Genomic DNA, 24,499 nt, shown 5'->3' on the forward strand with positions numbered 1-24,499 from the left:
CTGAACAGTTTAAATGATCCTAGTCAGATGCACCCTCTCCCATACAAGCTGCACTGTGTGTGTAGAGAGGTGTGAAGCACTTACCTCTGGGAAGCACTAACCACCTGCTGATCCAGCTCTCGTTTCAGTGTGTTGGTAGATGAGATGGGCTGAGCTTGGAGGAGCAGATTTCACCCTCTCCAAGGATGAAAGGAATTAATGACAAAGCTGCTAAGCAGGGAGCTTTAATTTTGATTCTGTGCTGCATCCACAAACTTTCTGCTCTTTAGTCTTTCTGTGCTGAGTTCTTGCACCAGTTGGAAATTAAAATACACGATGTGAGGAACTCAATTTTACCCTCCTTTGTTTCTGATTACTAACCTCCTTTCTAGCTTAAATCTCTGGATTTAGTAAATTCTCAGCTGAGAGCAAGCTGGGAGTTTAATGTTTTGTGGACCTAGATATTGTACTATAAGTATTTGAAGTTTCTGGTTAATTTTTTTGTAACATTAACATGTTTTTAGTGTGCATATATCCAGGTCTTGCTTCTTACAGTAAAACCTTGGCCTTTAAAAGACCACATAAAAATTCCCTTGTAACTACAAAATTATATTTACTATGCTTCAAGATAATCACCAAGATATCCTAGTTTAGAATACAGGCTAAAGGATGCTGCATTCTCATCACTTTGATTCACCATTGTGATTCTTTGAATCACCATTGTGATTCTCACCACAATGATTTTTGTAGTATGAAAGTAAAGAGCTGGGCTCCGAACAGTAATGCATATTTCTTAATGATGCTTTTCTCAGTGTTCTGTTTTTATAATTCTGGTGGCACATTCCTATCATGTTTTGGAAAACATACGTTCTGGTGAAATTGCATAGCTGATCATCCGGGGAGATACAGAATAGTATAGTTTCTACTGTATATGTCTGACACCTCTTTGCTTATAGGCCATTTCCTTGCTTTTGTGGTAGTTATCTCATTTTGAATGCTGAAATGTTGATACCATTTTTATGGCTGCTCAGGTGGGAGGCTTTCTTCTTGCTTTGGCAAAGCTGAAACTGATGCTGAAAAGGCAGATGTGGTCTCTGGAAGAGATGTGTAGAAAAGGTAAGCCTGAAAATATGCTGTAATGTTGCTTTTAAAATCTCTGAAAAACAGAAACAGTTTGAAATGGATTATAGTCTCTTAATGAATTTATTTAAAAGTCAGAACACTCAAGATAAAGAATATTCTGTCACAAAGCAGTTAATCTAAAAACAGTGCTGTCACATTGCTTGTGAGACACCAAGTAAAGTAACATGTTTCATCATTTATCATGATATTCTCATGATTTCCACTAGCATGGGTGAAATTTAATGTATGTATTTTTTAAGTTGGATATCTTTGTAAACAGAATGATATAAATAGTGCCAAGGAAACATTTCACAATCAAGTTGAAAGCATGTAATTACTTAATGCTGTTTAGTAATCAGTAATTTAGTAATGCTTTTTAGGAGCACCCCATGACAGAGCATAGAGAAATACTTAAGATACAGCTGTAGAATTATAAGCATCAGTAGATCCTTAAGTAATCTTAGTATTATTCAGTTGACAGTTTTCCTCTAAAGACTTACTGTAATTTATTAATAATGTTAAAGATACAATGGATCTCCTTTTATCAAAGGATTTTGCAATTATTTTGTTTTAAGCAGCCCTAGAATGATCTTTAAATTCAGGTATTTTAAGTGAAATGTATTCAAGTTCTTCTGCCTTCGTACTCACTTCCTTGTATTTGTGAATTCTGACTTTCACACTGGCAGCACCTTCAGCTAGAATGGCATTTTAAAAGAGGTAAATTCTTTTTTTCCCCAACTAAAACGTGGCCAGTTTTATTGAGGCTGGTGAATCTGTCAGAGACATAACAGATTAGGGTTTGCAGGAAGCACTGACGGGCACCCTAACTACAACAAATAGATTACATTAAGAAGTATGACTGTGAGTGGCAGAAATAATGAGTTCTTAGAATTTCTATAAAGCCTTTCATTCCCATGCCTCTGATTTCTGGACCAGCATTAATTACTGGTAGTTAACCATCACAAAAACTTTTTGAAATAATAGTTATTGTTATCCTTATTTTAAAGATTGTATAATAGCTGGAATTCCTCCAGAGTCACACTTGTGTAACTGAGATAAGAATTTCTCCCACAATCTACTGTTGGCCTTGGACTAACATACAGCTCTTAGCTTGAGCAAGTTATGGAAAATTGACTGTTTCAGAAAAGAAAATGTGAAACAAAGATCTACTCTGTCATGAAATATCCTTGGGGTTCATTTTGGGTGTCATTTGTTAGTTTCCTTTCAAAAGAAGAGATGGGAATGGGAGAGGAAGTGCATCCAGAAAGGAATGAGTCTGCCAGAACTGTTTTCTCCCAGCTTTACTGTTGATGATAGCTGCCCTTAACCACTCTAACTCTGAGTGCCTAGGGCTACAATCCAGAACAATTCTCCTGCCAAAATTACAGGTATGAAATGGAATAGAGACAGAGCCAACGTGGACAACAGGAAAAAAACCTTCAAAAGCAGCCATGTTTGGTGCCTCTTCAAAGGGCCTAGGGAGAAAAACAGCAAAAAAAAAAAAAAAAAGGAAAAGGGGGGAAGATAACTTTAACCTAGATAAGGGGTTTGGTTTCCTACTTTCATTTTAGGCCAGTAAAACCCCTGACACTGTTTGTGTCTGTGATACTCCTCAAGGAAAGATAGGCAGAATGCTTTCTGGACCTGTGCAAACCTTCCACCTGTGGGTATCTGTCCCATCAGTTTCCTTCTGGCACAGAACTGGTCAATGGAGCACTGAGCACACAGCAAACTGCGACAGCTTGCACAGAGCATGCTGTGAAAGATGGATTCCTATCTCCATGTTTTGGTACTCATATTTTGCTGGGTATTGGAAGTCCCTGACAGACTTGAACATGTGATGCATTTGCTTTCTCTTTTAGGGCCTTCTTACAAATCTTTTCAACACTGTTATAGTATATCTACTGCTATGAAAGTATACATAGGTAATCTGCATATCAGCATTTCTACAGAGCTCAAAATGTTTGGTTTTTTCCTTTTGCTTTTAGTACACTGTGACTGTTGGTGTTACTGGATAACAAAATTTATGCGAGCTACAGCACCACCTCCTGTCCAAAGTTGGGCTTTGTTGAGAATCGACCCAGTAAGCTGCGTTCTCTTAAAAGTGACTTTTTCATTTTTCTTTATGAAACAGAATGCAGAGGATGTGAGCTTTTATTTCTTTCAGTTGTCTTTTTCTTTCTGTGTTTTACAATAGGAATTTCAGAAATACCAAGTCTGTTTTAACAGGAAAATGTTCTCATGGGGTTTTTTGCTAACGTAAATTGCATTAAGAAAGCTGCTGGTGCTGCTTCAAGAAAAAACAGCACAAAATGTTCCTCTCAAATGACTTTTATTAATAAGCTCGGCATTTACGATGATTTGCATAAGGACTGTAGAGATTCTTGCAGAGAAAATTACTTGTGAAGCTCTGGCCTTCATGGCTTTAAAGTGTTTTAGGAGCAATAGCTGACTTTTTGTTCTGGCTTTGCGCATCACCTAGCCTTGGCAATGGTAATCTAAACTGTCAGTTTGCCAAGGCCTTGCAAGATTACTTATGTACACATGCAAAATGAGCTGTTTGCACAGCTGTAGCCATGGAAAACAAATGTTGCTCTAAGGCAGGACTAGTTTTTCTTTTAGGCAGTATTTCCTAACTTTCCCTCCCTCTGAAACAGATAATGTATTTAATCCATACACAATGTTAAGTAAGGTATGAGTACTATAAGACAAACGTGAAGGGATTGCTGAGTAGGCAGATGAGTCTGTAGACAGAAATGCATCTGAAGATTTGAATGAAGTGCAGGAAAGAGCAAAATTTTATATATTACCCTGTATGTAATATAGCCCTAAATCTGTAGCCCATAAGGGATGCAAACTTCTGAGAGCAAAATTTTGTTTGTTTTTGGAAGCATATACAAACAGAATGTGATACTAAAAGCTGAAGATGAGTTTGCTTTAACCTATGGTTGTTTTTGTAGGCACATACACCTAAAACTGCTCCATCTGTAGCAACAACAGGTTTACAGATGCCATCCCATATGTTTTTGTAGGTTTTTGTAGTTTTGAGAAAGAATGTAGTTGAGATCATGAGGGTCAAGGATGTAAGAAAAGAAATTTGAATCCTGAGTGTGGGGAAAATCAATAAACTTTTCATATAATTAAGTCCTATTTCATCTCCCTAAGTGATCCCTTTCTCTTTTCAAAGCAGCCAGCAGATGGCAGGGCAGGTGCCATCCTTGGGCTCCCTCTGGGGGCTTTCCTTTGTGAATTACCATACCGGACAAAGCTAAAACATGACTGGTGTTATCTAGGCCCAGCTTCTGGCTCTGCCAGAGTAAACTGTTCAATATGATCACAGAATCCACTAGGAGACCATCCTAATGTGTAAAAGGACTTAGCAGAAACAGGCACTGTGCCTGTTCTTCTGCTGCTTTTGAAATGGCTAATAAGGAACGTCTGATCCATTTATAGAATATCTGTCTAGTACTGACAGTAACAGTGTGCATCAGAACTGCATAATGACTTCTCCTGAATACACATAATACAATGGGATTTGGCTCCAAGTACATTAATTCCAAGTGATACTGATCAGCTTTGGCCTGTGCATGAATCCTCAATACCACAGGTTGGAAATTAAACCAGGTATAGGGTAGATAACAAGTGTTACATGGGCAACAGCTATGTGAACTATTCAGTTGGCAGGAGAATAAATGAAACAAACCCCCAGAGTCCCCAAAACCCCAAGAAGGTTCATCTTAATTCAAATCTTCTCAGAAATTTAGGTTAAAGCCTAGCCAGGAAGGGCCAAAATAAGCTGATGTGGACATGCTGCATGTAGTAATCACTAGAACTAAGACTGCTGCAGGAAGAATGCTGTACCCTGTTCCTGCTAGCTCCTCACTTAAAATATGTGTGAAAATGCTCTAGGAAATGCAAGAAACGTGACAAGGATGAAAGTAAATATTTTGATCTAAGAAACATCAGTGTAACTCCCTCAGACGTTGTGTTGCCTTGCTTTACTCAGGAAGGTAGTGTCTGAATGCTAGAAAGCAATGTTTTTATCCTAGGAACTAGCTAAACAATTTCTGTCCTTTTCCCAGCCTGGGGCTCAAATGATGCATTCTGTGGTTGGAAATGCTAACCTGAAGGACACCTGCCCACTATTAGCTATCTGATCATGTAACTTCGGTTGTATGTGCAGAAAACTGGATTTTAGGGCTTTAGTTGATACTTTTTTTTTTTTTTGCCTACCAATGTGATTTTTCTTTAAAGAGTATGAATGAGACCTCTGACAATCTATTTGTTTATTTGGCAACCAGGTCTTTAAGGATGGGAGAGAGTTAAAAAAGGGGATTTTCTTTAGATTCCTGAGACCTATGAGTCAGGATGTCCATGAGCAAAGGTTATATAAACTAATAGATTAGAACAAGATTTAGTTGCATAAACACTGTTAGTGCATTTCAATCTGTCACAGAGTCAACCCTGCAGATTATTGCAGGCAGAGCTAGCCTGGGGCTTACAGTCCATCTCACTGGACTGCCCCTGGCAGTGGATACACTTGAAATAGCATTATTCCTTTGCAGTGGGGCTGCTCTGAAATCTGTGTACTACTTTTCTGGTCTTATTTGTGCGAGCCTTATTTAATGTGTAGTGCTCCTGCTCTCAGCTTGTGTCTAATTAGGAATGTTACCCTGGTATATTAGTTGCATAATAATTTTGTCTCTGTTTCATTTAACCAAGGGTTATCCCTCTTATGAGAGTGGTCCGATATAGTCAGCCACAGGGACTAAATCCAAATCCTCTGCAAATTCTCCCAACTTTTCTCAAGCCTCTGAACTTTGTCTCTCTTTCTTCCACCATACTCTCTGCCCAGCATATCCTGGATGAGCTCCCAGCTCATCTAAGAGGACTCAGAGAGTTCAGTGTAGGCAGTCTCCTGCTGCATGGGGCAGAAATGGGAATGGGTATACTGCCGAAGCATTTGTCCAGGGAAAGGGAGGCTGGATTAGGAATGTTGTGTGTGCTGGAGTCAAGCCCACAGGCCCATGAGGCCAGTGGGCAATTACATTATGATGTTTGTGATCTAAATTGCTTGGGAATTTTCCAGGTCATACGGCAAAACAAAACCTTATTAGAACTGCAGAGCTGTGCTTTTTGGAAGTGCATCAGGGTCAGAAATCAGGCTGCAGTATTTTCCTCTTGTACAGTGTTTTCCTTGTTCTTCTCCCAACTTCTCGCTGATAACATTTCCTCATTTTATACCCTTGAATTGAGGCAGCACAAAATTTAAGTCTTTGTTTAGCTGCTTGACTCCCATTAGGTGGTGCTGGCTCTACAGCAGGCTTTGTTTGTAGCACTCTAACCTAGGCCCCAGCTATGGTCCAGTGAAGACTCCACTACTTTTGTTTCCATTTCTTATCTATAGACCAAATCACTTCTTTGAATCATGGTATTTGCAAGCATAAACTAAGGAGGTTTAGTATATACATGAATGTATTTTTGAAAAGAGTTCAGATCCAAATTTGGGAGAGTGTCTTGGTGGGTAAGTCACGTAGGACGGAATTACTGGAGACTTCCTGAAGTGTAACAGTTGGTACTGGGTTTGGTTTATTTGGTTTTGTTGGGGTTTTTTTTGTTGGGGTTTTTTGTGTGTTTTCTGGGAGCCCTGCCGTCTTGCATCCTTTCCAGTTGAGAGTAATGGAACACTAGCAATGAAATGCAGAGCGAAGCTAAACATGTGATTAAAGGGCCAAAGCCCTTATTCCATGAAAGGCAGCTTAACGCTACCCCAAAACTGGCTTGAAAGGTTGTTTTGGGGTGAGTTTTTTTAGTGCAATTATTGTTTTTTGCTGCTGGGTATTGAGCAACAGTAGAGAACAGTAGGGTAGACATTCTGGTGATTGTGCATGGGAGGAAATGAGATCTGGGAAAGGAGAAGTGAGAGCAGAGTGCCCATGTGATAGTTCCTTGATTTAAGATGAGATTTAAGGTTTCATGTCATGAAATCTTTGGTTTATAACAAAAAATGCTCATAAGAGGGATCTTGTTTGCCTTCTTCATAATCAGCTGTTGTTTGGTTATCAAATGAATAGGACAAAAAAAAAATAGTGCTGTGTAGAGATTTGCTAAGTCTTTGAAATACATGAGATAGCTCATGTCAGCATGCTGCCTTGCAAGCTGCCACAGCAAAATAAAGGCAAAAGATCTGGCCTGCTTTGTTGAGAAAGCTGCTCTTAAATCCAAGATGAAAAAGAAGGGAGATGACACAGCTCCAAACCACCGGCTTTCACAGTACTAAGAAGCCTGACAGCTTTCAAAAAGATTAATCCCACAAAGAAGAGTACTACATCTATGTTGCGTCTTGAAAAAAGTCATGTCAGTAGTGTTACGGCCGCATTCCCAGGAAAGGTGAATGTAGATGACCTGGCAGATTTCATAACAACTTTGTGAAACGAACAGATGAGATGAACCCAAACAAATCATCTTCCTTTCCACAGAAAAACAACGTTGCAGAATAGAGGCTTATTCATAGACTGTACTTGCTACAATTCGGCTGTCTAACCAGCAGTTATCTTCTTCCGGGCAGAAGAAGCAGAAGTTGTCGTGCCACTTGCTATATATAAACCCCCTCTACACAGTGTTTATAAACAAATGAGTTCAAAGGACATTTTAGAGGGATGGCCCATAAACTAAGGGAATGATCATAGAATCATAGAATAGTTAGGGTCGGAAAGGACCTTAAGATCATCTAGTTCCAACCGCCCTGCCATGGGCAGGGACACCTCTCACTAAACCATCTCACCCAAGGTCTCGTCCAGCCTGGCCTTGAACACTGCCAGGGATGGAGCATTCACAACTTCCTTGGACAACCTATTCCAGTGCCTCACCACCCTTACAGTAAAGAATTTTTCCTTATATCCAATCTAAACTTCCCTGTTTAAGTTTGAACCCATTACCCCTTGTCCTATCATTACAGTCCCTAATGAAGAGTCCATCCCCAGCATCCCTATAGGCCCCCTTCAGATACTGGAAGGCTGCTATGAGGTCTCCATGCAGCCTTCTCTTCTCCAGGCTGAACAGCCCCAGCTTTCTCAGCCTATCTTCATATGGGAGGTGCTCCAGTCCCCTGATCATTCTTGTGGCCCTCCTCTGGACTTGTTCCAACAGATCCACATCCTTTTTATGTTGAGGACACCAGAACTGTACACAGTACTCCAGGTGAGGTCCCACGAGAGCAGAATAAAGGGGCAGGATCACCTCCTTCGACCTGCTGGTCACGCTCCTTTTGATGCAGCCCAGGATACGGTTGGCTTTCTGGGCTGCAAGCGCACACTGAAGCTGGCTCATGTTCATTTTCTCATTGACCAGCACCCTCAAGTCCTTCTCCGCAGGGCTGCTCTGAATCTCTTCTCTGCCCAGCCTGTAGCTGTGCCTGGGATTGCTCTGACCCAGGTGTAGGACCTTGCACTTGGCATGGTTAAACTTCATGAGGTTGGCATCAGCCCACCTCACAAGTGTGTCAAGGTCCCTCTGGATGGCATTCCTTCCCTCCAGCGTATCAACCGAACCACACAGCTTGGTGTCATCGACAAACTTGCTGAGGGCGCACTCAATCCCACTGTCCATGTCAGCGACGAAGATGTTAAACAAGACCGGTCCCAACAGATATCTGTATATATCAAAAGGCAGGAAAGATGGTAGTGAACAGGGGAAGTTTGGGTTGGAAATAAGGAAGCAGTTCTTTACTGTTAGGGTGGTGAGGCACTGGAATGGGTTGCCCAAAAAAGTAGTAAATGCTCCATCCCTGGCCGTGTTCAAGGCCAGGTTGGATGGGCTCTTAGGTGACATGGTTTAGTGTGAGGTGTCCCTGCCCATGGCAGGGGGTTTGAAACCAGATGACCTTAAGGTCCTTTCCTACCCAAACCATTCTATGATTTTTATGTGAAATGGAAGATAACGGTCAGTCTTATGTTTTCAAACAATCTTGGGTGCATTTGACTTGCCTGAAGCATGTGTGAAAACTAGCTCCTGTATTGGACTGGCTGGAATTATTTTGGGTATCTGAGCATAAGCAAAAACTGCAAATCTGCCACTGCATACAGGATGCCAATTTCAATAAGGAGCTAGCTGTGTCTAGGGTAGAGAGCTTCTGACTTGTTATAGTAGTAGAAGTTTGGCTGTGGTGCATTAGCGGTATCTTACAGGCTCTCTCAGACTGCACTAAAGTGCTGTTACTCTTCAGAAACACTCAAAAGTCCTTTACAGTGGTGATATCCAAGACCTGATCCAAATTTACTATGGCAGATATCATTCAGGCAAGTGAGCAGTGTTACCCAGGAGACAGCATATTGTTCCTGGAGGGCTACATTATTGTGGTAGACTAGAACCTATTCTAGAAATGCATTAAGTTAAAATCGGCCTGGTTGCAGGTGCAGTTTCACTGCCTTAAGTGGCTTTGAATCAACAGACAGCAAATATCAGCCTTCCAGGGTTTGCATACAGAGCCCCCAGAGAGAGACGTATGAACTAATTGCAAGCAGCGTTTTATTGAGTCAGCTCAGAGAGAAATGTGCACTCGCAGCAGAGCACATTCTCACTGGGGGCACTTGAACCTGCCTCCTGCAAGAGCTTGTGAGGTTTATGGCTGATGGAGGAGTTCAGCAAGCACAGTCTGGGCAGGTCCAAATCCCCTCACCTGGCATGAAAATGTTACTGTGAATGACAGCAGTTCAGGCAGTCTAAGAAAAGGGTTATAAATGGGAAGGGGTGAGAGGAGGGCTTCAGTACAAGTTTTTAGGTCTCACAGGGAGGAACCAAGAGATCAGGATGGTTTTCCCACCCTGTACCCTCTTCTGAAGTGGGGTAGCTGGTCAACATGTGGTCAGTGAATTTTAGATTTGACAAAGAGTGTCTGGGCTATGACTGGGTTTCTCTCTTTCGAATGTGGAAGCCCTGGTTGCCTGGATGGAGGCTGTGGTGACAAAAACTGGCCTGTGGGTCTGGCAGCTCTGTGCAGCGATGCCCCTTGGCAGGCAAGCGGAGCCAACTGCCCTTTCTCACATGATGTGACTCAAAGTCATGGGGCTGGTGGCTTGCTTGCTTGCTTCTGATCTTCAAGCACCCAAACCAGTAAATAGCCATTTTGAAATCTTGTTTCCATGGCTGGACATAGGACTATAATTTCCTTAAACTAAACACATTCTCACATGTTTAAACCCTGGGTGGAGTTCATGGGAAACACAAATGCTAGTCAGGCTGAGTAACAGTGTCAGAACTGTTCTGCAAAAATGCCATTGAAAAACAGTGTGTCCCTTCTTCCCAACAGAAATTCATCAACATTGTCTGGATTTAGCCTAATGTATCTGTAGGCTATTGACTTTTCAGTTTCCTTTAACTGTCAACTTTGTTAAAGACACGATAAATTCTTCATATTTGGATTTGAGACATCTTTACCTTTTTCTCATTAAATGTAAAATGAAAAAGCTGTATGGCAATCATTGTTATGGATGCTCAGATGAGTCCAACCGTTACCTCAGGACTGCCAAGTCCACCACTAAACCATGTCACTGAGGACATCTACATGTTTTTTGAACACTTCCAGGGATGGTATGTAAGCACATTTTGATGCTTTTAGTGAAAATAGTTAACCTTGTTGGACATACCAAATCCAGAACAAGAGAGCTATGGAACTTCCTCCTGTAGAGGGTTTAAAGAAAAAGAGAAATGCAATATTATCCTTACATTGTATCTATTGTATGTTCTTTGGGCAAACTGGGACAAACTTGGAAGATGCATTTGACTGGAAGAGTTGTACACTGAGTTGTCACATGAGTGGCCACTGGCACCCATAGAACAATGCTGTAATAGCTACGAGTGCCAGGGCTGTGTCTCAGCACAACAGCCAAAGGTCTTTTGCTGGAACAAGAACGGAGGCAAAATGCTGTGAGTTGTCCTTTCCCTGCAGCACCATTGTAGTCCTATACCACTGTGCTGAGAGTCACAGTATCACAGTATGTTAGAGATTGGAAGGGACCTCAAAAGATCATCTAGTCCAATCCCCCTGCCGGAGCAGGAACCTAGATAAGGTTACACAGGAACGTGTCCAGGCGGGTCTTGAATGTCTCCAAAGAAGGAGATTCCACAACCTCCCAGGGCAGCCTGTTCCAGTGTTCTGTCACCCTCACTGAGAAGAAGTTTCTTCTCAGGTTTAAGTGGAACCTCTTGTGCTCCAATTTGTACCCATTTCCACTTGTCCTTTCATTGTTTGAGTCATTTGGATATGATCCTGGACCACCAGAAATGCTGATAAGAATGCTCTGGAAGGGATAGTTCAAGTAACTTCTGTTTCTGGCCTTGCAGGAAGGATGCACAAGGTCAGCACAAGCAGCTGATTTCAAGTCCCTGCTCTGCTTCATTGCTATAATGAACATAAAGCAGCTGGAAAGATGCTGCTGATGCATGCATAGTTGTTAACCCCTGAAATGCTTCTCAACCTGTAGCCTGAGGGAGTAATTGCTCAGTGAGTGTGCCGGGATGCTCCTCTTAGGAGCAAAGACTGAAAGCACATAGAAAATAACTGGGTTTGTGGCCCATTTTGAAGACTTGGGGAACAATATTGTGTCTCTAAAAGCATCAGGAAGGGGGTTTTGGTCTCCATCTCCCAGCTGACCTAGGTGTGATGGGAGGGTAGGAGGGAAGACTTAGGAACAAAGTGAGAATGTGTTCTAAGTGTTTTATTTGGAAAAAAATTAATTCTTTCCTGAACAGAAAGAAAGAGGACTTGAAGGTGTCTATTTCTGATGCTTTAGCATCCTTCTGCTTGCCCCATCAGCGATCCAACCAGCCTGCCTTGTGTGAAGCTTTAAATTGAGGGGAATAGGCCAAACAGACATAAAAGCAGCTCAAAATGCAGAGGCAAGAAGTGGTACTTGGGAAAGGACTTAGTGTAGTAGGTGATGAAGGTGAGCAAAAGGGGGGATTTCTTATGGAAATGGGCCACCATGAATGGGGACAAGATTCCATTGGCCACATCTGCCCTTAATGTCCCCAATACACCGTAGGTCCCAAGGTGGCTTAAAGGGACCTGGATGCTCAACAATAGCACCCTCGAGACCCTGCCAGTGCACCTCGGGTGAGCTCCCATGTCAAGCTGAGGGCAAGGGCATGGATCTGCCCTCACACTTGTGTGCAGTGAGGGCCAGACTGGCTGCAGCCTCCTGCACATTGAGGATCCCCCATGGGGCACAGTAGCACAGTGGTGCAGGTGGCCACGCTTAGGTGGGGGGCCGTGCACCCAGGAGTGCCTGTGCCAGGTTTTAGGAGGGTGGGAATGACTGTGGGGCTGTGGCCAGGGTGTAAGACCCATGGGAGGGCAATCAAGGCCACAGCTGCAGACACCAGTGTGTGTGCTGGTATGTATTTAATGTCACTTTGGTTCAACTAAGATGTGTTTCAGTAAGCAGAAACAGGTTCTGGAAAATGACTTGCCAAGAGAAAATTTGTTCTGAACTGTGTCCTGTCCATGACACACTAGACAGCTATCTGTAGTGTACTGGGGTTTATTTCATTGCTCCCTGCTTAGAACAGTCCCACTCTTTTCAGTCCTTTGGGATGTCCTTGTTCCCAGTCCATGCCTATACGATTGATGCATTCCGCTTTGGTTTGGTTTGGTTTTGGAGGTGGGAGGGGAGGTGTTATTGTTTGTTTATTTTTCCTGATTACTCCAGATTGCCAGAAGCAATGGGTATTTCCTACTGATTTCACCTTTACATGAAATTAGAGAAATGGGTGGTTTGGCCCAGGCATCAGTTCCTTTGTATGCCTTTTGTAATTTTCCCTTTTCCCTTATAATTTCTATTCCTCCCCCTGTGCTCCTCCCCTTCCTGCCCCTCTTTGCCTCCCCTCCCTCTCCCTCCCTGGCGGCATTGCCAGCGCTGCACAGGCCCAGTTTCTCTAATTAGATGAAGCCACAGGATTATCTCTCTCCCTCCCTCCTAGGCTCCATTTTATTTCCTTTCCAGCCAAGGCAGGAGGCAGGAAGGGGCATCACGTCTAGGCAGAGAAAGACCCATCTCCCAGTTTCCTGCCTTCGATGCTTTCTAACAATCCCTCCTCCTTCCCCGTAATCATATGCTCACCTTGGTGTCAACAGCATCAGGCGGATCAGGAAGCCCAGTCTCCAGAGGAAATCTGAATTCTTTTGGCTTTCATTCTCCTCAGATTTCTGAGCATCTATTTTAAATACCCTCCAAGTAGCTTGGACAGGGAAGCTGGATGTGCAGCCTCTGAGTAGGGGGAAGGTAAGGACCACGGAAGGCATGTATTGCCCGTTCTCTTCTCTCCTGTAAGGACACCGAGTCCTCTCCATTTTGCCAGCAGGTCTTTGAGAGTAACAAAGCAGATGAGGGAAAGAGAGAGGAGCTGCACAGAGACAGACCCAGGCTTCTGTAAGTGCTGTGTTGGCAGCAGGGGGTTGATAGCTGGGCTGAAAAGCCCAGGAAATTGTAGTTTTCTTTTTTAGTAAATGATAGGAACTATGGCTGTGAGCTTTAATTGAATTTAGTTCTGCAGAAGGTGGTGGGTTTATGCTGGTGTCTTTCACTTAAATGTGTATTTGTCTTTCAGCAAGTGTTTCTAGAATATATTTGTCATTGTTTCTCTGGAGGAGAAAAACCCCCATAATCCCATTTGTCTTTATTTATCTGCACACATGCAAGCTTATGAAGATGCTTTTTAATTACCTTTTGTGTGTATGTTGGATTTTTGGTATTGAAAACAAAAAAGGAGAGTAAATTGTATAGCTTCAAACTGTTACCTTTCAGTACTTACCTGCCAGAGAATGGGTTTCCTTGTTTTTAATACCACGTGTACCATGTTTTTTAAATTCCTAAGAAGTTAATATCCAACACTAGAGAAAAATTAGGAATATTTCAGTGCCCTCTGCTATCAGCTTAGTTTTACACTCTTCTTTCCTAGATACATGATCAACCACTATTTAGAGTGACTGATAAAATTCTCTCTTGAACAAAAACACGTCTTTTGCAAAATCTAATATTTGATTTGGTTTGGCTTTTTATTGTCATTAGAATAAACGTTTTAAATCAGAAACCATAGTGGAAGAGTGTTTTGTGCATATATTGGAGCTTATAACCTCCTATGATCAAAAGTAAGAATTTGTGCTGTTGCACTCCTAGATTTTAGGGGAAGAGGCTTAAAAAGGAGGGGGAGAGCAAGCAATTATTTCTGTTTAGAGCATCCCAAGCATGAAAGGTGACTGGAAAGATAGCCATTGGGTGAATATATTTTGTAAGTTGTTGATTTTGTGCACAAATAAGATGGACCAGATAAAAATCAAAATCTGCCTCTTTTCCAGTGACTCATGCTTCAAAGTAATCATTTGATACAAAAACATTGATTAAACCTTGCAAATAGTTATTTGCATGTTTAAGGTTAAGCATTTGTCTGAATGTTTGCAGGACCTAGACTGCAGTATGATCCGAGTAGAGAGACCTCTGCATGGAGTCTTTGTGTAAAAGAATTAGGTTTAGGGAAGGTTTTGTTTGTGAGGGTGGATTAGATGAGGACTTCATGTTTTCATATCATGGCTCAGTTACTCTGTAGAACACTATTCTCTGCTTACGGGATTTTGTTGATTTTTACCATCCAGACATCTTAACTGTACTCCAGAGAGAGCTGCAATTGCAGTTTAGTTTAACTGACAATTAACTAGGGCTGCATAGACAGGAAAGGCAATAAACTGCACATAGCTTTGTGATATCTGAGCTGGTTTATAATACCAGATGTGATAATTCCCCATTAGATAACCATACCAAATCCACATTTTTCCTTCCATAGTAAGCTATTCATATTCAAAATACAATTGCAAAATATGACTGTATTAGGGAGGGTGGAACAGGCACAAATTGTTATCGATGACCATTATACTTCTGAAGTTTTTAAGGGCAATGACAAAGAGTATCTTGGTAGCTTTAAAACACTCCAGATGAGCAGAGGTATTTGCTGTACCAGTGAGGTAACTTTATACCTGTCTGAAGCTGTTTAGTGCTGCAAAATCCTCTTCCTTCTTCAGCAACTCTCTGGGTAGCGAAGAGGCTGAATTCTCCATTCCTTTCTCCTATAGTTACTGTTTTAAAATGAGGATGGAGTATACTTGATTGGTCCCTTGTATTTGAATATTGCAGGCTGTTAAACAATTTGCAGGAGAATACAGCCTAGGAAAGATGCTTTCAGAGGCTCAAGAACTAGACAGAGAGTTGCTAATGGTCTTTATTAATTTTCTTTGTTCTGTAAGTATTTTTTTTCAGTGAATCAGAAAAAATAGAGCTTTTGTTGTTACCATACGCTATAGCTATAGTGTTACAAGTGACCCTCAAGTCATCGGGCAATTCTCTTTTCCTAAAAGAAACCGAAGTTTGTATCTTCGGCAGATGTATGTGACATTTCATTGCTTGTGGTCCCAAACCCTTCTGGTCTAAGTGACTGGGAGCAGCACTGTAGGGTTCATGGGCACTGGTGTTTCCTTAATTCTTGCAGTTTGGTTATACAGTAATGATTTTTTTTAGCTGGCGTAAACTGTAAAGCTGTATGCATGTACAGTGTTGTATGTGAAAACTCTTCTCTTTGGGCTATTAAATTCTGGGAGGTCTGAATCATCCAAGCTCTTAAAAGTCATTTTTTTGCTTGGGGGAGGGCAGGGGCTATTTCAGTGGTGAGAGAGATACCTTTTCTGTGAAAGCAAAAAGGGGGAATGAAAATAAGTGTTGGAGAACAGTGGCCGGGAATATTTGCACAAGGGATCCAACGAGAAGGCAGTGCAGTGAGACATATTAAATGAGCCATTCTCTAGTTAACATCATTTGATGTGATACTTCTTATGTCTGCATTTTAACTACTGAATGAATCTAAAGCTATAGGGCTGATTGTTTATATGTACTTTAAGAACTGTCCTTCAGGAGTGTTCTCTGATTAGTGGACGGTAGGGAAGAAGGTGGTCTGTTTCCTTTACAAAAGCGATAGAAGTTCTTCGAATAAAGTTCCACTCTAGAGAAATTATCTTTAGCAAAAGGAACCACAAAAAAAGTCACTTTGGGGCCGCATAGATATATATACTAAAAACATGGGAATAGGAACAATCTAACTAAATTAAGTTGATATCAGTCAGGTCTTCACTAGCCTGGTGTTCAGTATAAGCATTAATCATACAAATTACATCCAAGCATCATTCTGCACCAGAGAACCATCATAAGAAAGATCACCTTTCAACTGGCCTGTTCCTGTGTGCATCTTTAAAGTAGTATGTCTCCCACAATGATGGCTTAACTCTTGTGCAGTGTGGATTCAGTACAAAATAGAGAAAGGAGCAGGAGTATTTCTCCATCTGCAGAATATTTGCTAATTAAGCTTAAGCCAGGGCACACCTGAGTGTGCAAATGAAGATAAGACCTTCATTTGACTACAGAGCTTTACTGTTGTCAACAGTGCGTAACAGTGACAGAACGCAGTTCATCTGAGCTGCATTGAAAGATTCAACTTCCTTTTCAGTTCAAACTAAGCAAACCTGACTTAGAAATTGGAGAGTTTATGAATGCACAAAGCCACCCTAACTGTTAAAAACTGGATTTTATAGGGTTTTTAATTGACTTTTAAAATTATTTCTTCCTGCATAGAATCTGCTGGAAAGTTCAGTGTTTCTGTCTGAACAGGGTAGATAAGTACATCTTGAAATGTTGTCAAGGAAAATGATACATCTTGTTTTAGCTTTGTCTGCCACTGTGACTGGTTATAAAGCTTTGCTCTCAGTTGGTGTTAATGCTTAGCCTAAGGGAGTGAGTTTTTCTGGGAGGAGGCTGGGTGCATCAGGCGGAGGCTCAGCTCTGCTTTCAGTCACCTCCTTCCAGTCAGCACAGAGTGCATGCATGCTAACTGTCCATTGACTAACACAGCCAGTGTGACAGGGCTTGAGGTGTCAGATACACGTTCACTTGTCGGGGTGGAGTATCTCCTTGCCCTCATACTCAAAAGTAACTAACTACAGTGCTGAATCCTGAAGTTAAAGCTAGGATATCCATAGGGCAGGGAGGCTAAGCCAAGCTAAGTTCATATCTTCTCTCTAACTCTTGTTATTAAGCTTTCAAGCAAACAGTGAAAACAATGATTTGAATATTTTCCACTAAACCACACGAATTTACACATGGATATTTTAATCACTTAGCTGGCTTGGGTGGAGTTTGTTGGATGTGCAAACTGCCGGTCTCTTGTGAAGATTGCATTAACATGTAGCTGTACGCCCGCACTGTGAGATGGGAAGCGAGCCCTAAGCGGACTTTTGGTTTTCTGTATGATTTTTAAGTTCTGTGATTCATATGTTTGCAAGCTCTGGCCTCTGATGGGTAGAGGCTTGCTGAGTGAGCTACGACTATGTGTTTTTGTGGAGTTCCACATCAATAGGTTTGCTCTGAGAGTAGTCTGTTCAGAACTGAAAAGTGCACCCAGAAAGGGAGCTCTGAGAGGGATGAGTTTTTCAGTACAGGACTGATCCTGTCCCCTCCATATTGGTACATGTGATGGAATAGGATTTGATCCTCTGCTTTGAAGAGGAAAGGGTTTGCTCTCTGAAATAAATCCAAATGTATATAAGTGACTGGAAATTTTGTGCTTTGAAGCCTAATTCCTACAGAATTATGAAATGTTTTTCTTACAGGACTTCTGTGCTGCCAGTGGATATCAGTAGCCAGCAATTCTTGATGACATAAACCGGGCAGCTGAATTAACAGTTTCATTTTGCATAATTCTGCTCTGCTTAAACCAGAAAGGCAATTATATTAATGTACCACTTCCGCAGGCACACACTATTCACCGTAAGCATGATTCTAGGTCAGTGTTGCTCCAGCTGCTGAAAACAGCTGATTAAATGACCAGTCTTCTGACTGGAGAGATGAGTTTTAAAGTGAGATGTCAAATACTAGCAGTGAGCATCAAATGTGACTGTGCAGTATCTCATCTTCTAGCTCTGTTGGTTATATTGTCAGGCCGTGTGTACACTGAGGTAGGTCTGTGCACATGGAGACATAGTGGGAGTAATGTTTTGCTTACAGTCTTCTTCTAAAAAAAGATCAAAATCCTAAGAGAGCTTTGAAGTTATTTCTGTGACAGATGATTAAATACAGAAAGGCGCTGAAGAGGACACGTAGTTGCACAGTGCATAATGCGGTGGTGTCAGGACTTACATCCCAATACATGCCTCTCTTGTGATAAGAGTCCACCCTTCTCTGGTTTCTCAACTATTTATTTACAGCCCCATGTGAATTCTCCTTTCTGGGAATTCAATTAGAGTTGTCATTAAAATAATCTCCTTTGGTTCATCCTTCTCAGGCTCTTCTCTTCTGGGACTCTCATTTTAGCCTTTTTCATTTTAGAATTTAGAGTTCCCAGCTCTTCTTTCCTGTCTCAGGCTCTAACACAGCTGTGGTCTGCCCCTGCTGTTTCTTAAAACTGAATGCTCATCCTTTTTGTATGACTCTTTATACTGTTGGGATAATTTAGCCTTGAGGTGAATGTATCAGCAAATGTTTGAATCAATTCACTTTCTGACATGGCTACTATTATATTATCCCCTGGTAAGGTGACTGGTAACCAGGCTACCCGTGGTAACTTCAGCATTTGGGGGAAGAGGTCTCTGCTTGGGTCCTCAGTAAGGAGATAGCTGAGGTTCATTAATGCTCAATAAAAAGGGGACTTGCTGTTTTTCATTTTGTTGCCAATCAATGCAAAGAGATGTCTGTCCAGAATGCTTAGGTTTGGATAGGGAAAAGACAAAGTCTTTTAGAAAAGCCCGATGGACAAAGTTATAATTAACAGAAATGAAAGAAAATCTGTGACAAGTTAGTTTATACGGACATAAACCACACACGATCTCTACTTTTGCTGTGCTGCACACTGAGTGTCATAGCTTCTCTCATGTTGTCTGGCCTGTCAAATGTACTTCTCTTCCTACAGGTGAATTATGATCCCAGTGATAATCACCACTGTCACCAGTGCTTCTAGTGGTGCGGAACTGAAAATCAATTCCATTCATTTGCATACACAGCGGGCTCTTGTCTGCTGTGTGCATCTGATGGTGCTTGTAGATGCCCAGATCAGTCTGCCCTGTAGGTCTGTCTGATGCTTGGACATACAAGATGACCCAAAATATTTACAAGAAGGCATTAGCAGATTGAACTCAACCAAGGCATAGTCAATTTGTAATGCTATTCCAAAATGGAAAGCCTAAAGGAAGATGATGGATTAAAGGTTAAGTAACTGGGGTCTCAACCTGATTCCATACTAATTTAGTTACATTGATATAGTTGTTTTTACAGAATTTAGAGAAATTCCTTGATGTTCCCCGATGAGTGATACCTTTTCCCCTACTGTAACTCCTCTATTTTTTCCTTTCCCTTATAGCTCACCAAAATAAAACAACAATTAAAACCACCAAAACCCTCCTAATCCCAGACACTTGAATCTCTAAGCTTTTTACCATGGCTAATCCTGTTTTGCCAATGCCTTTCAAGTGGTTTGACTCCCCCACCCAACAGTAGATGTTAGTGATTACTGTTAGTGGACTATTTCTTTCAGTGGAGTGTAGTTAGGGACAGGCCATAGGGTCTCATAATACTAACATGTCACATCTTTGTCTATGTGCAACACAGATCTTTCTTTTTTCGTGCAAGTTACCAGTCATTCTCAGTGTGGGTAAGCAGGAACAAAGTTTGACCATATTCTATTTTATTTATTTACTTATGGTGATATGAGCCTCTTTAAAATGAGTAGAGCTGTAATAGAAATTAATGCCATATTAGCTGATATTCCTTTTTATGTAACTTTACCACAGTAAACATCTATTTTAGAAGTTCAGTTGTAGTTGCCAGTAAGGAAGACACATTGCTTAAAAAGCCAGGCCCGAAGAGAGCACAGTGTGAATATGCTGCACTGCTTCTGGTACGCAAGATAAGTTGGCTGTTTAGGGAGCAATTCATTTATTTCTGTGCGTGCCATCTTGTGTCCCAGGCAGGTGTCAGCGGTGTTTATGGTAAGTGACAGCTGCCCCTTGGGTTGTAATTACAGTTCTGTCATTTTAACCAGAAACTGCTCTTGCCTGTTCAAATTTATAACCATTGCATTTATAATAATGTATTTGTTAAATAAAGTTAAGAACCCACATATAGTAGCTTTCTATTCAAGTAAAACTTGTAATAAATAATTATATATTATTAATATATTAATTAAATAACTTAATTAAAATCCCATTATTCTTGAATAAAACCTGGATGAGTTTGTTGTGCAGTTTGGTGCTATTGGCAAAACTGTGTGTATGTCTTATGAAGCTGATTGATTACTGCACAGGTTACCAAGTACTGATGCACAGGGGTCCAGAATGATGCAAATGAAGGAGTGAATTCTGGGCAAAGACTTTGCAAACCCCTTAATGCTGCATGTCTTCTCAAAAAGTGCTAATGCTCGCCATGAAGGGTCCTGGTCAGTACCTGAAATTAGCAGTCATCATCTGAAAATTTGGTATGGATCAAATCACCTAACTTCCAAATTTCACACGTGCGTAATAATGCTCTCACCTCTGAAACTGGCTCGGATTTTTATCGCTTATTTTGAAGCCAGATGCTGGTTTGAAAGCATAAAATGAAACATATGAAGAAAAAAAAAACATTTTATATTGTATGATCAGCAAAGTGAACAAGGGTGAAATAGCCTGCAGTCACTGTTACAGGTCTTGTTGACTTATGGGCTGACCGTCACGGGTTATATGAAGCAAAAATAAACTGTAAAACTTACTTAGAAAAGTAAGTCTCTGGCATTGCATGTATTTTTCTAGTAAATAGTATTAAATTTTAAATGCAATTTCTCTTTGTCTCTTCCCAAATTCTGCAACTAATTTGTACCATTTAATGTGTTAGGTATTCACAATGTGTTTAGTTACTGTAGGTACAGACTGCTTACAAAAGAGCACATGTGGTGTAGTGTGACTTGCTATGTTATGGTGCAGATTTTTGCTTGAATTAGTACTTAAAAAGTCCTTTCCTGGGATAAAGGATGCAGCAGCTTTGTTACTTTTATGGCATTTTGTATTTTCTTTACTTGGAGGAAATGCAAGCTTGGCTGTACATATTCTGTTATTAACACATTGTCTTATGTTAATATCCCATATTACTATCCTCATTATGAAACCTACCAGTTCTTTTGTGACTGTCATGTTTATCATGCCACTCTTTTGAAGCCTGGCTATGCAGGGAAGAAAGCAATCACTATCAAACACATAAAGGAGGAGCTAAGTGCGATCATACTGAAATATCATGTGGTATTGTTATATTACATGAAAACTTGCTCTGTATATTGATATGATTGCAAGGAATTATTCCATTTGATATCCGTTTGTGTTTGTTGCCAAAATTGTAATCGGAAGTACATGCATAGAAAAGAAAAATCCTGAAGAATTTTGGAATCATCATTAATAACACTGTTATTAATATCATTAATAACAGTGAATGTCTTTCAGTTGACAACACACGACATTTAATATTTTGAGACTAAATTTACTACTGCATTAAATAGGTCGCAACTTTAATCATAAGTCATAGCAAAATACACATTTGTTGCTTTAAAGTAGTTCAGTGGAATTAGTGAAAGCAGCCTAGATCCCCTCATAAGCTATCTGAAGCTAAGCCAAAAATAGTGGATGTTAATTCCATTTCTATCCTAATCCTTTCTCTGCTTGACTAACAGTTTTCTATATATTCGTAGCAGGGTATCTGCCTCAAAGTTCATGCTTTCCTGTTCATGTATTCAGGTGTAGATTTCCTTTGGATTTCCAAATGAAAACCTCTCAGATCAACTCAAAATCTACAATGGGTATTTTTGAATAAAATACCCATTTGAATATTTTTTAAAAAATTGAATATTTTTAATTTTTTATTTTTATTTTTTTATAAAATACTCAAATTACTTTCCTATAAACTAGGTCTTTACTTTTTAAAAGCAAAGTTTAAGCAAAGTAGTCTTCTCCCCCCCCAACATGAGAAAATAAGTTGTTTCAGGCCCGTAAGTACCAACTGAGTCAGCTGTGTTTATTGTATCCAGGTTTCACATGGGTCATCTGTTCCTAATTAGCTGATTCACCAACCACAATGGCATTGCACAGCTGTGAAATCAGGCAGGTTCCATGTCTTGTGGCTGGGTTGAGGGCTTTTTGGTTGTTTCTTAAGAAGCTTGTCACACCATTCTCAGTACCTGACCCCAGGCCCCCTGTGGTATATATGTATTGGTATAACCATCCAGACACTTCTGCTTTCTGCCCCTTCTCAGAAGTCATCAGCTGGATGCAGTCTGCATGAGCACATGTAGGAAGTACAGCACTTTTAGCATGTGTTCATGCAGTGTCGTGTCTTTTCTGTAGGGGTGTCTGTGTGTAAGATTTTGTGTGTACCTTGGGGAATCAGTGCCAACATTGCAGAGTTTGGGAAGGTGAGTATGGGATTACATGCCATTTCCAAAGTTTTAGGAAGAAAGGCACTGTGTGTGCAGGTTTGCTCTGGGTTTATGCGCACTACTGAATTTATGGCTCTGCAGAGGGGAGTGGTCTTCTGTTTCCTCCCTGTGCTGACATTACTGATTGGTGTGGCTGGACTGATGATTTGATGTAGTGAGTGGGAGCTGAACCAGTTTAAAAGCAACCATCCGACCAGCCAACCAACCAACAGGCTGATGCAGTGTGTGGCAGACCTGTGTGCTCACTTACGTTACTGTGAAATGCCGTGGTGACATTTGACTGCAGCAGAGGTGAGGAATGGTCAGGTCTACCGGACGTCAGTTTGTTCTGCAGGCATCCCTCTCCATGCAGAGCTCCACGTGCACAAGTCCAGCTCAGAATCCTGCCTCTGCCACGTGGGCATAATGGGCTGGTGGTGAAAGAGCTCATAGGTCTTTCCAGAGTGGGTAGAAGGAACAGGGAATGGAAAAGGAAAGCAACAGGTGGCCTGTACAGGGGGAAATGTTCAGGGTGTCTGGGAAAATGTAACTTTGGATTTCAACACAATAGGAAAGTGCATTATTCTGAAGGAAGCTGATTCATCTTGTTTGAATGGGGCTTTGTTGGTGTTTTTTTACTTCCCCCCATCTTTAACTATGTCCTAAAGTGTCAGGTGAGATGCTGTTTTACCTAACTGGTAATTGTTCCCATTGTTTTTAAAGCCCAGAAGTCACAGGGTAATTGTTACAATTAATGCTAGCATGGAACACTGGTCTCTCTGAGTAAAGATGTTCAAATGCTGTTCATAGTTGCTAGTTACAATGTTATATATGTATTTGTACATGTGTAATATACATGTGGCATTGGCCCATGTTCGGTCTTGATTTCAGCTGCAGTTGAGTCTATGTGAGTGGGGCAAAAAAAATCTCTTCAGAATTCTCTTTGAAGGTTTCATTGCAAACATTACAAGGAAAGTTGTTTTCTGTTATGTCATCATATTTGGACTGTGTCATGTATCTGAATATGTTTCTTCACATTCAGGTGATGGATCAATCTCAAATTGCATCACTTCTTCCAGTTACAGAGGTTTCTGCAGCAATGCTACATAAAGAAAGCAAATAGAGGCATTGGTGTCTGTGTATACACACATATTTGAATCTTGTAAACTTTGTGAGAGAGCTCTTCAAAGTTTCTGCAGCCTTATGCCATCTGTTTGAAGCTTCCTTTCAGCTGAGACTCAGTATTTGTGACTGAGGATTTCCATTAGTAAATGTTGTTTCATCCCAATCTGTGAGAGCCTTTGTAGGTATTATCTTCTAAAGAGATTAAATTTAAGATCTTCACCTTGCAGACAGCTATGCTCTGGTGTTTAATCCTACTGACTCCTGTGTGGCAGACTATACCCATACGTGTAAGTGCCTGCAGGATAGATAACACTGGAGGAGATGAGTGAAATGTTTTAAAACTGTCACTTTCCCAGTTCTTGCTTCTCTTCAAAATGTTGAGTGAGATTTTATAAGGGCTTATGAAAAACATGCAGAAATGTATCGCAAAAAGTGGTTGCTTTTGACTGCAGCTGCACTGAGCGGTGCCTCTCACCCAGGAATCTGAAATTCCATTCCTGGAAGAAAAGGTGCTTTTGTGTTGTCCTTAGATGCCACCATAGTGGAGTCCTATGGGCCAGAGAGGCTGCGTGGTTTACAGAGCAGGCTCGGTAAGGAGTCTGTAATGAGTTAACTCCTAATTGAATCGGCACATATGAAAGAGGAGAAACTGCCCTTTTCTGCAAACTCTAATGCTAGAGGATATTTCTGCCAATACCAAGTCCCTAGTAGACAGCACACAGTGAGAAGCTTCTCAAAGAAGTGATTGCACATA

At 41.0% G+C, this 24,499-nt stretch overlaps 1 protein-coding gene across 6 annotated transcripts in view; it reads left to right on the forward strand.

The window, feature by feature from the left end:
• The window catches only part of GPRIN2 (G protein regulated inducer of neurite outgrowth 2), a 35,910-nt gene that overhangs the window by 7,651 nt on the left and 3,760 nt on the right, over positions 1 to 24,499 (forward strand). For 3 of the 6 annotated variants that reach the window (XM_061373751.1, XM_061373749.1, XM_061373750.1), the window contains one exon: positions 1,011 to 1,095. The exons of 1 other annotated variant lie outside the window; for it this stretch is intronic. The gene's annotated coding sequence lies outside the window, so the exon portion shown is untranslated. Of the gene's footprint in view, positions 1 to 1,010; positions 1,096 to 12,985; positions 13,383 to 13,418; positions 13,530 to 24,499 lie in introns of those variants that run through there. 2 more of the 6 variants (XM_061373748.1, XM_061373753.1) reach the window with 2 other exon arrangements.

The sequence above is a fragment of the Neopsephotus bourkii genome, unplaced genomic scaffold (genome assembly GCF_033783945.1).
Source record: "Neopsephotus bourkii isolate Nb327-2 ecotype Australia unplaced genomic scaffold, CSIRO-AGI_Nbou_v1 NB_1634, whole genome shotgun sequence".
Lineage (NCBI taxonomy): Eukaryota > Metazoa > Chordata > Aves > Psittaciformes > Psittacidae > Neopsephotus > Neopsephotus bourkii.